Source organism: Temnothorax longispinosus, chromosome 3 (assembly GCF_030848805.1).
Source record: "Temnothorax longispinosus isolate EJ_2023e chromosome 3, Tlon_JGU_v1, whole genome shotgun sequence".
Classification (NCBI taxonomy): domain Eukaryota; kingdom Metazoa; phylum Arthropoda; class Insecta; order Hymenoptera; family Formicidae; genus Temnothorax; species Temnothorax longispinosus.
The window spans coordinates 18499404-18518701 of record NC_092360.1 but is presented as its reverse complement, the minus strand read 5'-3'; the positions used below and the strand labels follow the sequence as shown (position 1 = coordinate 18518701).

The 19298-nt window shown below is 35.8% G+C and overlaps 1 protein-coding gene and 2 long non-coding RNA genes across 3 annotated transcripts in view; 1 reads left to right on the top strand and 2 right to left on the bottom strand.

Moving 5' to 3' along the window:
- The window catches only part of LOC139810318 (uncharacterized), a 55003-nt gene that overhangs the window by 27262 nt on the left and 8443 nt on the right, over positions 1-19298 (bottom strand). The window lies entirely within an intron of this gene.
- On the bottom strand, positions 2211-3503 carry LOC139809759 (uncharacterized). Its single transcript, XR_011731175.1, has 3 exons — positions 3240-3503; positions 2583-2744; positions 2211-2466 (listed from the first exon to the last, which is right to left on the bottom strand). It is a non-coding gene; the product is annotated as an uncharacterized lncRNA (long non-coding RNA).
- Positions 3992-4913, top strand: LOC139810321 (uncharacterized). Its single transcript, XR_011731291.1, has 3 exons — positions 3992-4171; positions 4439-4630; positions 4815-4913. It is a non-coding gene; the product is annotated as an uncharacterized lncRNA (long non-coding RNA).

Here is a 19298-nt window from a genome sequence, read left to right as displayed (position 1 = left end):
GTGCGCTTCATAGTTTTCGGTGTCCAGGTGTAATAATACGTTGAATTCGATGTCTACGTGTCCCAGGTTGCCGATGACGAGGTCCACATAGTGCGCTCCGTAGTTTTCGGTGTCTACGTGTATTAATACCTTGAATTCGATGTCCACGTGTCCCAGGTTGCCGATGACGGGATCCAGATAGTGCGCTTCATAGTTTTCGGTGTCCATGTGTAATCGTACGTTGAATTCGATGTCTAGGTGTCCCAGGTTGCCGATGACGAGGTCCACATAGTGCGCTCCGTAGTTTTCGGTGTCTACGTGTATTAATATCTTGAATTCGATGTCCACGTGTCCCAGGTTGCCGATGACGGGATCCAGATAGTGCGCTTCATAGTTTTCGGTGTCCAGGTGTAATCGTACGTTGAATTCGATGTCTAGGTGTCCCAGGTTGCCGATGACAAGGTCCACATAGTGCGCTCCGTAGTTTTCGGTGTCTACGTGTATTAATACTTTGAATTCGATGTCCACGTGTCCCAGGTTGCCGATGACGGGATCCAGATAGTGCGCTTCATAGTTTTCGGTGTCCAGGTGTAATCGTACGTTGAATTCGATGTCTACGTGTCCCAGGTTGCCGATGACGAGGTCCACATAGTGCGCTCCGTAGTTTTCGGTGTCTACGTGTATTAATACCTTGAATTCGATGTCCACGTGTCCTAGGTTGCCGATGACAAGATCCAGATAGTGCGCTTCATAGTTTTCGGTGTCCAGGTGTAATCGTACGTTGAATTCGATGTCTAGGTGTTCCAGGTTGCCGATGACAAGGTCCACATAGTGCGCTTCGTAGTTTTCGGTGTCTACGTGTATTAATACCTTGAATTCGATGTCCACGTGTCCCAGGTTGCCGATGACGAGATCCAGATAGTGCGCTCTATAGTTTTCGGTGTCCAGGTGTAATAATACGTTGAATGCAATGTCTAGGTGTCCCAGGTTGCCGATGACAATGTCTAGATAGTGAGTTCCGTAGTTTTCGGTGTCTACGTGTATTAATACCTTGAATTCGATGTCTAGGTGTCCCAGGTTGCCGATGACGAAGTCCACATAGTGCGCTCCGTAGTTGTCGGTGTCTACGTGTATTAATATCTTGAAATTGATGTCTAGGTGTCTCAGGTTGCTGATGACGAGGTCCAGATAGCGCGCTCCGTAGTTTTCGGTGTCTAGATGTAATAATACCTCGAATTCGATGTCTACGTGTCCCAGGTTGCCGATGACAAGGTCCACATAGTGCGCTTTGTAGTTTTTGGTGTCTACGTGTATTAATAACTTTAAATCTGAATGTAGGACACGTAGATATCGAATTCGAGGTATTAATACACGTAGACACCGAAAACTACAAAGCGCACTATGTGGACCTTGTCATCGAAAACGTGGGACACCTAGACATCGAATTCAAGCTTGATTCATAAGAATCGACTTAAAAATTCCCTAGCGGCAGAATCAAGAGACACGGTAGTGTCTCGCGCCAAGTACACGCGGAGCGAGACCGACCGTGACTCTTTTACGCGACGCGACGGGTTGCGAGTACCCGCGATGTTGAGATCTCGATAACGAGTGAACGGATCAAGTTCTAAGTAGGCTTGATCGATAGCTTGGGGTCCAATTAGGGGGGGGGGTTTCTCTCATAATATTCCGCTACGTGCCCTACGAGCGGAGATATTGCGACGCAAAGTCCAAATGTGAAAATTTATTTTTAAGATACGTATATACTTCTAACGCCGACGTTCTTGTATGATGACGTCATAATCAGAAACGTCACTTTCACTTTTTCGACGCTGGCGGCGCAGGTATCGCCAGTTTCGATATCGCGCGCGTATTTCGAAATTAGGTCGATAGACTTATCGGTCAGGAGGAAGATTTCTATTTAGGTAAATTAGGTATATACTTATATAATATATATTGAGTCAATTGCTTCATGTTTATCTGGAGAGATTTCGTATCCTTACATCGTATTACCACCGCTGCCGGAAAAGAAGGTTCTCTACGCTTGGCAGAAAGTGCCGCTAGGGAATTTTTAAGTCGATTCTTATGAATCAAGCTTGAATTCGATGTCTCCTGTCAGTCAGTTCATCATCTGATCAGTTAACCCATGGTGTAAAAAAAGGTGAAGCATTGCGCATAATGGCGGCAGCTTTGGCGGTTGAACCAATCAGGAGGCGACCCATTTTGTTGCGCTCACTTTAAGGTGAAGTTCGCTTATAAGAAATAAAAATGTGTGAATCATGTAAAATTTTAGATAAAACCTTAAATAAATAAATAAACTAATGACAATTAAACTTACATTTATTAGTTTATTTATTAAACTTCTGTTTTAATTCTGTTCTAGTTTGGTTACGTAATTTGATTAGAGTCAATTAACCGCACGTCCACAGTGTAGATTCTGAATTATAGTGTGAGGAAGAAGGGTTGAAACCTCGGTTGAAACGCAATTTACTTTAAATAATAATAAAAAGACATGTAACAAAAAAAATAAATATTTTATTCAAACAGAATAAAATTAGGTAACGTTTTTATACTGTATACGAATTCAAATGATTCTTGAAATTTACCGCTGTTTATGTTTAAATTTTCTTCTTCTCGGTGGCAAGCTTCGAGCCATTTTTCTTTTAATTCGCGATTTTGCGGAAATGGAAAGAACTTGATGTCTTTCGTTTTCGTAGCTCCACCGGAACGACTTTTGCAATTTCTCACGCAACAAGTCGGCATGATTCCTAGATGATCATAATACAACGCACATAATACGACGCATAATACATAATACATAATACGACGCGAATTAATTATTTTAAAAAACTGTAAAGAATTTATTGCGAAAAATATTACCTCAGCCAGGATTCGAATCTGGAACCTCCCTCATTTCGTGAAGAGCGTCTGAGGTAATATTTTTCGCAATAAATTCTTTAATTTTTTAAAATAATTAAAAACACATTTTTTTAATGTTAAAAAAACGTTTTTTTTACAATGTTAAAATAAATACAGCAAAAATAAGAATTTAAATTGCCAGTGAATAATGAAAAAATCAATAAAATAAATACTTTTTAAAAAAAAAAGGATCTGTTCTATTAATTTAAACGTTTTTTAAATATTTTTTTTATTACTAAAAATGTTTTTAAAAACGTTGAAAAATATTTTTTTGCTACTTGGGTTATTTAGCAGATATCAACCAATATAAATGCTTCTCAACATTAATTATATTTACTACTTACTGCGTATGTTTTATTAAAGTCGCAAAAGTTGAACACAAAATATTTCCCGCACAACAGACGCACGCGACGGATAACGGACGTAACGGACTACGAATTGATGGAAGCAGCCATATTGCTTTTCTCGCAAAAAAGGTCGCGCGCTGATTGGTTCAAAAACTGAACGAGTGCGCTGCATCGGGAATGCTTCACCTGTCTATTTACACCATGAGTTAACCTATCTCGATCGATCGAGAGACACGGTAGTACGCGCGGAGCGAGACCGACCGTGTGCCCACTCTTTATTATGCCCAGATGTAAAATGACCAATCAGCGTAGTTCCTAATCGCTGTAATCTACGTGCTAGTTAATCAGCTTACTAAGATGTAGAATCGGCATTATGCCCGATCTACAATAGCTGTAGTAAGCTGTAGTAAGCCTCAAGCCGTAAGAAATTGACCATTACAGGCGAATGTGAGGAAAATAATCGACTGTGATTGGTCAATTTCTTACATCTTGAGGCTTACTACAGCTTACTACAGCTATGTAGATCGGGCATTACGCGTCGCGAAGTAAGGTGCGACAACGCGCGCATACGCGCGTACGCGAAACGGCAGTAACACCGTAATCGTGCCGGCGATATACTGAATTGAATTGCTTCGTGCTTATCTGGAGATTTCGTATCCTTACATTGGGTGCGTTCAGCCGATACTCCGCTAGCCTAGCAATCGTGAGCAGTCGCTCGTTTTCGCTCGTTTCCTCTCTTTTGACCCAATGGATTAAAAGGAGAGGAAACGAGCGACTGCTAACGATTGCTAGGCTAGCGGAGTATTCGGCTGAACGCACCCATCGTGTTACCATCGCTGCCGGAAAAGAAGGTTCTCTACGCTTGGCAGAAAGTGACGACTGACACGTTCGATCCCGACTTCGTTGATCGCAGAAGAGCTGAACTCGAGGTACGTTTCCGATTTGCAATTATAAAAGTATCGTGCGATGAATGTTGTACCCAATTATAACCTCAAATGAAGTTGTGCACGTTGCTGAAAGATATATATATATCTTGATATATAGGCTACGGTCAACGTGATACAAATGCTCTGGAGCGTTCTTCTTCTCCTTTCTTCATTGAAAGAAAAGAGAAGAGGAATGCTTCGAAGCATTTGTAGTGTCACGTTGACCGTAGCCATAATATCATATTAATACATTATTTTATTTTTATATAGGTCAAGGATTGCCATTTAAAGCTGGTACGTTTGATGGGGCTGTCAGTATTTCTGCGCTTGTGGTTGTGCTATGCAAGCAAAACTTTGCACAATCCTACAAAACGTTTATATCGTTTCTTATAAACGTTGTATGCATGTCTGTCAAGAAGCGCAAGAGCAGTGTTACAATTCTATCCAGAGAACGGTGAACAGGTTGTTTATATATATATATATCTTGATATATAGGCTACGGTCAACGTGATACAAATGCTCTGGAGCGTTCTTCTTCTCCTTCTTTCTTCATTGAAAGAAAAGAGAAGAGGAATGCTTCGAAGCATTTGTAGTGTCACGTTGACCGTAGCCATAATATCATATTAATACATTATTTTATTTTTAGACGTAGCTGTTGATGAAAGAGAATTAGATGGTGACTTAATTTTGGGAGATATAGGTCAAGGATTGCCATTTAAAGCTGGTATTATTGGAACCACGAGAGTCGCGTGGCAAACGGAAAAGAAACGAGGAAGTAAACCAAGCAGCGGAAAAATATCCCTATTCGACTTTCTCGAGGATAAATTACCTGTACAACCTGAGAGCGTCGAAACAACTAATTTGTCTCAAAACAGCTACATACAAATTAATAAAAGTAATCAAGATCGTTTTGAATCAAGAGGATTTGATAATATATATATATATATATATATATATATATATATATATATATATATATATAGATTATATAGAGACATTATTATATATAGAGATTATATAGAGACATTATATAGAGATTATATAGAGACAAAGATTATAAGAGATACAAATTTTTTATTAATTATATAGAGACATTATTATATATAGATATTATACAGAGACATTATATAGAGACATTATATAGAGATTATATAGAGACAAAGATTAAATCCTGTTGCTCTCAACGTCTGCCTCTGCCTCGTCTACCCCAATGGTAATTGGGTGATGACAATTTATATAAGAAGGCCATGAATCTTTCTTCTTGGCGTCGTATCCCCGCGGCTCTGCCTCTTGGTCTGCGAACTGTAAAATAATAAAATTGTATAAGAAATTTTATGAATTAAATACATATAATATGAATTAAATTTTTTATATATTGTAATTATGTGAAATTATGTGAAATATATATTGAAAAGACAGTACTTACCATTTGTACTTTCGCGATTTCTCTCACAATCAGTATGAAACGGTGGTTTCGTTGGCTCCTGCCTCTTTTCAGAGGACAATACGGCCAGTATTTGCCACTGTTTGTTATACAAAGTCTGGAATGAAATCGGCGACGATGGCGGGTAAAGTGTTTAAAAGCGTGGAATACCCTTATAGGGTAGAGAGCCTTTCAGACTATATTCGAAAACTTCACTCTGGCCTAGTTTATATTGATCACTTGATACGCGTATTAAATAGTAAATAACTAGTAAATTAGTTTGATTATTGGTTTGATACGCGTATCAAGAGATCGGTGTAAACTAGGTCATTCGAATACACACCAGCGTCGTTCTGGAGCCTTATTCTCGAATCGTTTTCATGAAACTCGCATGCGAAATTCAATGTTTTTCAAATAGAAAGTCGCACACGAAAATCATTAGGGCAGGCTCGAGAATACGGTCCCTGTCCTTGTTCAATTTTTAGTAACAAGATAAAGCGATGCGGTGTGCACTCGAATATAGTTTTTGAATGCAGCCCTAAAGGCTCTATCTATACACGCCGATAACGTCGCCGCCGATCATGTCACCATCGATCACGTTGCTGTCGATCACGTCGCCTATCACGTCGTCGTTGATTACATTATTCGTGGTTGTTGCGTTCCGCGTACGCGTTACCGGTTCCTACGCTTTGTTGACAAATACATTGTGGGATTAATAGCAGAGAAGAATTCTCTCTGTTGTTATTATTAATAGTATTTCGTCGTTGTTCGTGGCTCATAAGCTATTTCGCAAATAGCTTACAATCTCATCATATCTGTGAGTGAAGGTTATATTGTCGATATATTGCGATATCTCTGAGACAATATCTTCATTATACAAGTATGTGTAGAGAAAGGACATTTTGGATTGAATTTGATGATGGAAAAATTATAGAAAATAAACGATGGCCTACAGGTGCTAAAGGTATTTATATATTATTTTTGGAAAAAGTTGGTAAGAAATAATTTATACAAGCAACGTAATATACATGCATATTTTACATAAAAGCAATGTCCGGCAATGTGTATATATATATATTTACAACTTCAAACACATTTCTTTATAAGGTGTAATTTTTTTCTGTTAAGATTAAGATGCGTAACACTACAAAAAGGCGTGATATCCGTACAAAATTACCTTTTTAAAAAAAAAAGGTAAAAAAATGCGCCAAGTACACGCATAGTAGTACATATGTATTATGTTGTTACCTCGAAAAAAACAAAGTGGTAGTATTATACCTCGAAATAACACCTTGTACATACTGTTTATACAATGCGTAATACTACAAAAAGGCGTGATATCAGTACAAAATTACCTTTTTTAAAAAAAAGGTAAAGAAAGGCGCCAAGTACACGCATAGTAGTGTATATGTTGTTACCTCGAAAAAAAAAAACAGTGGTAGTATTATACCTTAAAAAAATCTAAGTAACAAGTGGTAGACGAAATGTTTGTATCTTGAAAAATCTCGAAAAAACCTAAACAGTAGTATCTTCACCTCGAAAAAAAACAAAGTAGTAGTATTATACCTCGAAAAAACCTAAGTAACAAGTGGTGGAAGTAATCTTTGTATCTCCAAAAATCTCGAAAAAACCTAAACAGTAGTATCTTCACCTCGAAAAAAAACAAAGTAGTAGTATTATACCTCGAAAAAACCTAAGTAACAAGTGGTGGACGTAATCTTTGTATCTCCAAAAATCTCGAAAAAACCTAAGCAGTATTATTTTTATTTCCAAAAAATTATTACTCAAGTGATACACATCACAAAATTACGTTACCTTATCAAAAAATGAGTCGCGCTTCAAGTGATCTATTATTACAATTACAAAAAAGAAATGATATCTCTTTTTAAATTACAGCGCCAATTACAGAGAACATACACTGAGAAAAAAAATTTGTCAATCCCAAGAAATATTTAGTCCGATACGTTCAACTAACCATTTTAGTTAGTTAACTAAACATTAGTTGAATTAATTAATTCTTGATTAAAAAAACGAAATAAATTGTTGAAACAACTAATATTTAGTTAACTAATTAAAATGTTTAGTTGAACGTATCGAACTAAATATTTCTTGGGATTAACAATTTTTTTTCTCAGTGTATTTTTCGAGATACAAAGATTACGTCTACCACTTGTTACTTAGGTTTTTTCGAGGTATAATATTACTACTGCTTTTCTTCGATTAGAATAAAAAATTGAATCATGAAGAATTACACAGAGGTAACAGTACAAAATACAAATATTTTATTAAAATATTTAAACCCAACAAGGGAATACAAGGTATTTAAATACAAAGTTTATATATGTATTTTAAAAGATTTAATCGCATCCCAAAGAATTACAGAGGTAACAGTACAAAAAATAAAAATATTTTATTAAAATACATAAATTTTCTTGTCAAAAAACTTGGCGCTGCTAGAGAGAGAGAGAAAGAGAGAGAGAGAGAGAGACCTTTTACAAATGTAGATATTACTTATTCTATACTTATTCTATACTTAATTCTAATCGCTTTAAAAATCTAAACTTATCCTAACTTATCCTATACTTAGTAATAAACCGCATTATTCACCGTCACACACACACACACACACACACACATCGCCCACACCCACTCGCTCGCACATACACACCAGGCTGACCTAATTTTGAGGTCTAGCAGCGCCAAGTTTTTTGACAAGAAAAATTTATGTATTTTAATAAAATATTTTTATTTTTTGTACTGTTACCTCTGTAATTCTTTGGGATGCGATTAAATCTTTTAAAATACATATATAAACTTTGTATTTAAATACCTTGTATTCCCTTGTTGGGTTTAAATATTTTAATAAAATATTTGTATTTTGTACTGTTACCTCTGTGTAATTCTTCATGATTCAATTTTTTATTCTAATCGAAGAAAAGCAGTAGTAATATTATACCTCGAAAAAACCTAAGTAACAAGTGGTAGACGTAATCTTTGTATCTCGAAAAATACACTGAGAAAAAAAATTGTTAATCCCAAGAAATATTTAGTTCGATACGTTCAACTAAACATTTTAATTAGTTAACTAAATATTAGTTGTTTCAACAATTTATTTCGTTTTTTTAATCAAGAATTAATTAATTCAACTAATGTTTAGTTAACTAACTAAAATGGTTAGTTGAACGTATCGGACTAAATATTTCTTGGGATTGACAAATTTTTTTTCTCAGTGTATGTTCTCTGTAATTGGCGCTGTAATTTAAAAAGAGATATCATTTCTTTTTTGTAATTGTAATAATAGATCACTTGAAGCGCGACTCATTTTTTGATAAGGTAACGTAATTTTGTGATGTGTATCACTTGAGTAATAATTTTTTGGAAATAAAAATAATACTGTTTAGGTTTTTTCGAGATTTTTGGAGATACAAAGATTACGTCCACCACTTGTTACTTAGGTTTTTTCGAGGTATAATACTACTACTTTGTTTTTTTTCGAGGTGAAGATACTACTGTTTAGGTTTTTTCGAGATTTTTGGAGATACAAAGATTACGTCCACCACTTGTTACTTAGGTTTTTTCGAGGTATAATACTACTACTTTGTTTTTTTTCGAGGTGAAGATACTACTGTTTAGGTTTTTTCGAGATTTTTCAAGATACAAAGATTTCGTCTACCACTTGTTACTTAGATTTTTTTAAGGTATAATACTACCACTGTTTTTTTTTTCGAGGTAACAACATATACACTACTATGCGTGTACTTGGCGCCTTTCTTTACCTTTTTTTTAAAAAAGGTAATTTTGTACTGATATCACGCCTTTTTGTAGTATTACGCATTGTATAAACAGTATGTACAGGGTGTTATTTCGAGGTATAATACTACCACTTTGTTTTTTTCGAGGTAACAACATAATACATATGTACTACTATGCGTGTACTTGGCGCATTTTTTTACCTTTTTTTTTTAAAAGGTATTATTTTACTTGACAATATCAAATTAATATAAAATATATTATTTTTAGTTTCAGTTTACACAATTGCGTTTTAAGTCCGACAAAGTCCATATATTGGCACGCAGTGCCAATTTAAAAAACTGAAACATGTATTTAATAAAATTGATATTGTGAAATATTATTAAGCATCAAAATCCGCTTCGACCAAAACGGCACTTCTCATTGCTTATAGATATGTTATTTTAAGTTTTCTTTTTTTTTCTAATTTTGCATAAGACACTTAATTTTTTTAATTGACATATTAATTTTTACTTTCCATGAAAAGGTTGAAGGTTTGGTTGAAGGTCTGTTAATTTCCATGTAAAATTGTAGTATCTTATAAACATCTAAAAAAAGCTATGTAGATTTTTATGAATTCACGAGTTGTAAAAGGCTTAAAAATTTTGTCGTTTTCTGTAGAACCTTGTAGTATTGTATGCAAAATTACAACCATTCACGAATCAGAAATTTACATAGGTAAAAAATTGTACATTTATGTATTTTTCTATTGGATTTTACAACAGACTATACGAAAATAAAAAGATAAGTATTTTGACTTCTGCGAATTAAGAAGTTATTAATAATAGGTGAATTTTGGAAGATTTGTGTAAAAACTTGTAACATTTAACTAAAAATTACAAATTTTAATTAGCCATAATTGTAATAAATTTTTGAGCTGTACAAACAAATCGGTATTTGTTAGTATTTGTACACAGTTGTAGTATTTTATGAGAAACTAAAAACTGAATTATATTCTAAGTTGCATAGTTTTACGATACGTAAATTGTAGTAGATTTCTTAGTCATTTATAAATAATTGTAGTATTCTACAAGTAAGCAGATGTTTTAATTTTTTAAGATTTTGTTTCTTTTTAAATTTTTAAAATTTGTAGATCTTTGTACTATTTTTTATAAAATTGTAGTTTTTCATAAAATACTACTTGCAATAAATTCTTGATTTGAGAACATTGTAATTTGTGGTACTATTTCGTAGATATTTCTAAAAAAAAATAACTATTTCTACAAAAAATTAAATATTTCAACAAAAATGTACAAATTTATATTTCTAGTTAAATTTTGTAGTTATTTATAGAAATTTTTTCCGCTAGGGTACCACTTAGGTTAGATACATGTCACTTGAGTTAAGTTAGGTAATATAATTTTATGAAGAAGAAATTAAAGATTTCACATTTTTTTTTGAAATACATGTCACTTGAGTTAAGTTAGATAATATAATTTTGTGAAAAAGATATAAAGCTACCACTTAGGTTAGATTTTTAAATTTACAAAATACATTGCGTGTACTTAACACTTTTTTTTACCTTTTTTGAAAAAGGTAATTTTGTACTGATATCACCTATTTTGTAGTGTTAAACAAGGATCTGCAAAACATTTTTATTTTTTATTTTTTAATTATTCACAAAAGTTAGCAATAACAACAAATACATAAAAATTAATAATATTTAAGTAAAAGTAAATTATACATTTCTCACAAAAATTGAAGGAACACTAAATTTATCTTTAACCCTTAAAGCGCACATGGGGTGTAGGATACCCCACTCCGAACTTTGTGCTCTGATAAGTCCCATTAAAATGTCTTTTTCAATAATTTTTTAAACAATGTTAATTTTAAGAAATCGCTATAACTTTTGTTTAAGGTGAAATTTCATGGGCAGTGAAAAGCAGCAGCAGATCGTACTGATTGGCTACAAAATAGAGAAGTTCTAGAAACTCGAGAACTTCTCTATTTGTAGCCAATCAGTACGATCTGCTGCTGCTTTTCACTGCCCATAAAATTACATCTTTATCCTTAAAATACATGACTTTAACTTCATTCAGAAATTTTTATGCAATAAAATAGTCAATAGCGTCGTTACAGTACATACTTAAAGACACTGGGGTATCTCATACTCCCAGTGCGCTTTACGTAATTTTTCGGAGGTGTGCGCTTTAAGGGTTAAAAATAGGCAAAATTCGAGCAGCTGTAACTTTGTTAAAAATGAATAAAATTTAAATTTCAAGCTTAAAACCTCTACTTTCGAAAGGTTACTATTATTCGTCCAATTTTTATTATGTCTAGACATAATTTTAATTCAGCGAATTTTTATTATGTCATGACATAATTTTAATTTTGTCGCTAGGGAATTTTTAAGTCGATTCTTATAAATCAAGCTTGAATTCGATGTCTAGGTGTCCCAGGTTGCCGATAACGAGGTCCACATAATGCGCTCCATAGTTTTCGGTGTCCAGGTGTATTAATACGTTGAATTCGATGTCCACGTGTTCCAGGTTGCCGATGACGGGTTCCAGATAGTGCGCTCCATAGTTTTCGGTGTCCAGGTGTAATAATACGTTGAATTCGAGGTCTAGGTGTTCCACGTTGCCGATGACAAGGTCCACATAGTGCGCTCCGTAGTTTTCGGTGTCTACGTGTATTAATACCTCGAATTCGATATCTACGTGCCCTACATTCAGATTTAAAGTTATTAATACACTTAGACACCAAAAACTACAAAGCGCACTATGTGAACCTCGTCATCGGCAACCTGGGACACGTAGACATCGAATTCAAGGTATTATTACACCTAGACACCGAAAACTACGGAGCGCGCTATCTGGACCTTGTCATCAACAACTTGGAACACCTAGACATCAATTTCAAGGTATTAATACACGTAGACACAAAAAACTACGGAGCGCACTATGTGGACCTCGTCATCGGCAACCTGAGACACCTAGACATCAAATTCAAGGTATTAATACACGTAGACACCAAAAACTACGGTGCTCACTATCTAGACATCGTCATCGGCAACCTGGGACACCTAGACATCGCATTCAACGTATTATTACACCTGGACACCGAAAACTACGAAGCGCACTATGTGGATCTCGTCATCGGCAACCTGGGACACCTAGACATCGAATTCAACGTACGATTACACCTGGGCACCGAAAACTATGAAGCGCACTATCTGGATCTCGTCATCGGCAACCTGGGACACGTGGACATCGAATTCAAGATATTAATACACGTAGACACCGAAAACTACGGCGCGCACTATGTGGACCTCGTCATCGGCAACCTGGGACACGTAGACATCGAATTCAACGTATTATTACACCTGGACACCGAAAACTATGAAGCGCACTATTTGGATCTCGTCATCGGCAACCTGGGATACCTAGACATCGAATTCAAGCTTGATTCATAAGAATCGACTTAATAATTCCCTAGTGGCACTTTCTGCTAAGCGTAGAGAACCTTCTTTTCCGGCAGCAGTGATAATACGATGTAAGGATACGAAATCTCTCCAGATAAACATGAAGCAATTGACTCAATATATATATATACATATATACCTAATTTACCTAAATAGAAATCTTCCTCCTGACCGATAAGTCTATCGACCTAATTTCGTAATACGCGCGCGATATCGAAACTGGCGATACCTGCGCCGCCAGCGTCGAAAAAGTGAAAGTGACATTTCTGATTATATTTATGTCATATAAAGGTGCGATTTCATTGACGCTAGAAACCAGCGGCAGCGTCAAGAAAATGTAGTGGGGGAAGAAGTTCCGTTGAATTTTGCGGTACGTTAAAAAGTTGAGACGGTCTGAACTTCTTCCCCCACTACATTTTCTTGACGCTGCCGCTGGTTTCTAGCGTCAATGAAATCGCACCTTAAGACGTCGGCGTTAGGAGGAGAAGTATCTTAATATTAAAATTTTTACATTTGGACTTTGCGTTGCAATATCTCCGCTCGTAGGGCACGTAGCGGAATATTATAAGAGAACCCCCCCCCCCTAATTGGACCACCAAACTATCGATCAAGCCTACTTAGAACTTGATCCGTTCACTCGTTATCGAGATCTCAACATCTCGGGTACTCGCAACTAGAGTTCCTATAATAAAAGTTAAGCCAATGTGGTGACGATTTTTGATTAGTCCCGTCATATGTTTCAGCCAAGTTAGTAAGAGTGAGACAAGCTGTAAGTGGGAGTGAGACAAAGCTATCATGGTCGCCATATGTTTCAGCCAAGAAGTTAGTGGGAGTGAGACAAAGCTATCATTTGGCTGTACATGACGGCGGTTTGTCCTAACTCTTATTATAGGAACTCTACTCGCAACCCGTCGCGTCGCGTAAAAGAGTCACGGTCGGTCTCGCTCCGCGTGTACTTGGCACAAGACACTACCGTGTCTCTTATTGATATATAATGTATAATATACCGGGTGTAACAAAAAGGTCGGGACCCTGGATTATCTCGGAAAGTTGACGTTTTCGGGGAAGAAATGTTTTATACAAAAGTTGTTTGGCTCGAAGGGGCACATAAGATGGTGCCATTGTGTTTGCACAAGCTCGCGCACAAGCCTGAACTCTAGAATTAGATGAGGAAGGAACAAATAAAAAGAATCCGTTTGTTGAGAGAGAGATTGCGTTTCGTAATTTATGTAATTTAGAAAAGTCTAGATTGGGCAGACTTATACAAAGAATACCAACATTTGTTGCATAGGAGAAGGGAAACTGCCCTAAAACCTTCCCAGTATTCTTGAACAAAATTATACATTGGTAATATAAAATACAATATAAGTACAATAATGTATCAAATGCATAAAAAAATAAATAAATGGTTATCATAGAACAGTCCTTTCTCTAAATATATGGCATAATATACTTTTAAGTTTTACTGAGGTATTTCTTTATCAAATAAAAAGCTTCATTATAAGAAGAATTTTAATAGTATGTTCTCATATAATTTCTCTTGACGTAGTCAAGTTCAGAATTAATTGTTCTTTTCTAAAGAAAGGATCGTTTGAAACATAAACACAAATCAATTAAAACAAGAATATCAATTCAGCTATAATTTGTATAATCTGGTAATGCATCTGGTAATGCAAATAATGCATCAATCTCTTATTTAAAATAATGAATAACTATTATCTTTCGATGAAATAATATTACTTGTAATTCCAATACTGATTGAGTATTATCAAACTCGTGTCTAAATCACGGCAAAGCAATATAATACATCATGAACGACAACAAAACCATAAGCAATAAGTTTCTCACTGAGTTTACTGAATTAAATCTTGTAATAAGAAGTCTTTGATTGACACACTAATTCACCATAGAATAAACGTAATGTTTGATAATTAGTAATACGCAAAATAATCACTAGAATAATATAAAGTAATTGAATAAGAACTTTTATAGCAACGCACGCAAACGGTTATTTGATAATTGTATTACAACGCCTGAAACGATTTATATATTTCGTAAAGAACGCATTCGAATTTAGTATGTAATACAAGTGAATGTAACGAATGTCCGCAAATTAACGTAATGAACGATAAAAGATTTGTATAATCAATTATAATGAAACAATCGCACAAAAGAAAGAAGCAAAGTTTTGCATTGAAATAAAATGGTTGCAACCAAAGAAATAATTAATTAATGGACTTTTAGACTGAACTCAGTGTTATACAATTGACTCGAAATAAATTGTGCACAATCCTGTAATAAGAGAGGATGTTTTCCTCTCAACCCGCGAAACTTATTATATCTCCTCAGATTAGCAAGGATAACCCTCAGATGAAATTAAGGATACTTTGATCAGGATCCTTACCGTGACGTTAGATGAACTTCTAACGTCTCTACTCAAAATTGTGAAATAATTGGTTACCTTGTGAGCAAAGCAAATAAATAATTATAGCTAGTCTTACAGACCACGCAACAGACAAATTTCTTCTCGATGTATAAGTAGCTGCTCGGATTCCGTCTGAACAGGCTTCCTCGAACGTTCCAGAAAATGGCTGCCTTCCTTGATCTTTCCATGTGTCGGCATGGCTCGCCGGGACGTATATCCTTGGCTTCCTTTCGGCGACGATCGTAATTGTCCTCAAGAAGATTCGTATATGATTAACAATTATATTCTTTACTGCACACGGAGAGGTAGATCTCGGCTACCTTACAACTTAACTTCGAAAAAATGACGCAATCACGTATTTGACTCGAACTTATGTATAACGCACGATGTATCACGCACGATGGCTGGGAGACGAATGCTCGCTCGCCCGGGCTCGGGCTCCGGGCTGCGCGCCCCTCCCAACATGCTCAAGCATGCGCGGTAAACTCTCGCTTCGCCGCCTGGGACGCAACGTTGTCGGCGCCGTTCGCGCGCTTTTTCACCGGCTTACGTAGAATGCGCGGCTTGACCTATCGAATTACAACCGCCACTGATGGCCGCAAAAAAAGAACAACACAATCTCTCTCTCTTTTTCTCGTACAACTTTAAACACATTAGTTTTACCTTGGATGGTCGTTTAAAGCTCACGTGAACGACACCTTTAATTTCTTAAATAAAAATTTCTATTTTTCAATGCATATTCTTGTAGCTAATCTCGAGAGCTTTTGTTTTGACGCTATAATAAAGTATTTTTTTATTAAGAACTTTTGGAATTATAAGGCTTGAAAGTTTTAGTATTTTGACATAAAATACAAAATATCTTGTACAAAATTAAGTTTTGAAAAAAAGACATAGTTGCTTTTAAGAAAAAGTATGCAGATGCGTGTTGCACATTACATATTTTTTCTTAAAGGAAATATGCCTTTTTTTATACCAATTGATTTGTCTCATTATTCTGTGCATAAAAGTGTTAAGGTAACACATTACCGAAAACTTAATTTTTTACAAGATATTTTGTATTTTATGTCAAAATAATGTACTAGAACTTTCAAGCCTTATAATTCCAAAAGTTCTTAATGAAAAAATACTTTATTATAGCGTTTTGAAAAGCTCTCGAGATTAGCTACAAGAATATGCATTGAAAAATAGAAATTTCCATTTAAGAAATTAAAGGTGTCGTTTACGTGAGCTTTAAACGACCATCCAAGGTTAAACCAATGGCACAATCTTATGTGCCCCTTCGAGCCAAACAACTTTTGTATAAAACATTTCTTCCGAAAACGTCAACTTTCCGAGATAATCCAGGGTCCCGACCTTTTTGTTACACCCGGTATATATGTTATCCTTAAACTATATCTAAAAAAAGAACACAATCAATAAAAAGAGATTGCAGCAATCTGGATTAAATTGACGAATGTTGCCAACATATTAAGGTAAAATTTCATGGGCAGTGAAAAGTAGCAGCAGATCGTACTGATTGGCTACAAAATAGAGAAGTTCTAGGAACTCGAGAACTTCTCTATTTTATAGCCAATCAGTACAATCTGCTGCTGCTTTTCACTGCCCATGAAATTTCACCTTTAGGGTCGATTCAGACACAGCCGTGCCGTATCCGTATCCGTATCCGTATCGTATCGTTAACATTAGACAAGGATGGAGACAATAGGAATCCTTGTCTAATGTTTCTGTTCTGTGCACGGTACGGATACGGCACGGCTGTGTCTGAGGGTGAAGTCCCATGGAGCCAGCGTACGGCGTACCGGCGTACGGCGTAAAGAAGCTTGGCCAATCACAAGCTTTACGCTCGTTTCATTACGTCAGTATAAACATCGGCTGTCCCATGGAGCGTATTTACGCGGCGTAAAGATCAGTAAGCCAATTACTGTTCCCTTTTACAAAGCTTATTTTCAAAATGGATACTCAAGGGGTCTTGTGATTGGCTTATCAATCATTACGCCGGCGTAAATGCGCCCCATGGGACAACCGATGAAATTTTCAGCGTGATTTCCACACACATTCATACATGAAGTCAAAACAAATGTGCATAACCTAGCTCGTCAAAATGTTGGACTTTGAGTTTGCGTTAATTAATTTAATAAAATACTTGAAAATTTACAAGTGTCCGGAAAGTCCTTTATGCAAAGAAGCTATTCGACGAAAATTAGTTCAACTATATATAATTTATGATTCAATGAGAGCCGAAGAGAAAAAAAGAGATGCACGAATTAGACGTAACGTTCGAAGATTTTGGGTTAGACCAATCTTTAATGCCGAAAGACGATTAGCACAAGGGGCTAGCAACAATCAACTGATCGCGTTCGGCACTTTTCACAATCCAAGTTACTGTACATATGTGTGTGCGTGTGTGTATGTAACGTAAACGCTGGAACGCTTGAAAAACCAGCGTAACATCTGTGCTGGCGTAATGAAAACGAGCGTAAAGCCTGTGATTGGTCAAGCTTCTTTACGCCGTACGCCGGTACGCCGTACGCTGGCTCCATGGGACTTCACCCTGAATCGACCTTTTAACGCATTACATTTTTTATTCATTTAAAAGTTATTCAAATAAGGTGACTTTGTTTCGCGATCGGTTTAACATTGAAGAGAGAGGGGGGGGAGAGGAGAGAGAGAGAGAGAGAGAGAGAGAGAGAGAGAGAGAGAGAGAGAGAGAGAGAGAGAGAGAGAGAGAGATTGATTGATTGATTGATTGATTGATTGATTGATTGATTGATTGATTTGATTTTATTATTATGCCCGAACCTAAGCTATAGGGCAAAGATACAAAATAGCACAGACATAGAATGCAATATAATATAAGCTAAGAAAGAAGTATAAAACAAGAAGGAAAAAGATAGTAATATAGGAAAAACTTAGTGACAATTATATTGCATCCCACAGTATTACTTAAAAACTAATAATTAACTACAAAAAAAAAAACGCAAAAGCAAGGCGAAAAGCAACCTAAAGTAAACTTAAAAACTAAATTAAAAATACATAACGCTACTGAAGCTAAGATAATAATATGTATAACGCAGCGACGCAATAAACTAGATTATCCGACTAAACATTAATAACAATTGCACTAATGCATTTGCACAGAAAGCCTAAAGTATTAAACAGATTCAGATGACAATAAAAACGAGCGGAGAAGATTTTGAAGGTTACAAGAGAAGGTGCTGTTGTTATGTTACTAGGAAGGGAATGCCAAAAATATATTGCGGAGAGCTGAAAGGAATTTCTATAGGTTACGGTTCTATGAGCAGGTATCTGGAAGATTTGAGCTGATGAAGTAGCAAGCCGGTCAGATCTCCTAAGCGATGAGTCAGGGACGGTAAATAGTTCACGTAAATACATAGGCGATCGCATATGAAGAATACGATACATCTGGCATCCAAGGAAGTATAATCGTCTGTTCTCAACAGTGAGCCATCCCAACTGACGTCTATATGGAGCAATGTGTTCATCATATCTGAGATTGAAGATAAATCGAATGCAGCAGTTGACGAGTCGCTGCAATTTGCCATACTCAAGGCATGGTAGACAAGACAACAATAATCTATATGCGGCATAATCAAAGTAGTAACAAGCTTAATTCTGAGATTGGTAGAGAGAGAGTTCTTATTAAACTTTAGATTATGTAGCGCACAGTGAACTCTTTGTGAGACAAGGAAGATGTGTTTCTTCCACGAAAGACTAGACGTAAAGATAACACCTAAATTTCTCACCTCACTTACAAATGGTAGTGGAGTATTATTCACCATGATTGGTGGTAGACAGTTGAGATTAATTGTATTTACATGTGCTTGACTGCCAAATATAATAACCTTCGACTTAGCAGGGTTAAGCTTAAGGCCATTTTTGTTAGCATAGTCAAAAATGGCGTTAGCATCTCTAGATATTAACTCTAAAGCGTGAAGAATATAAGCAGGTGAACATGAGCGGTAAATCTGAATATCATCAGCAAAAATTATATGAGACACATACAACAACACTTTAAAAATGTCATTAATGTACAAAGCAAACAACAGTG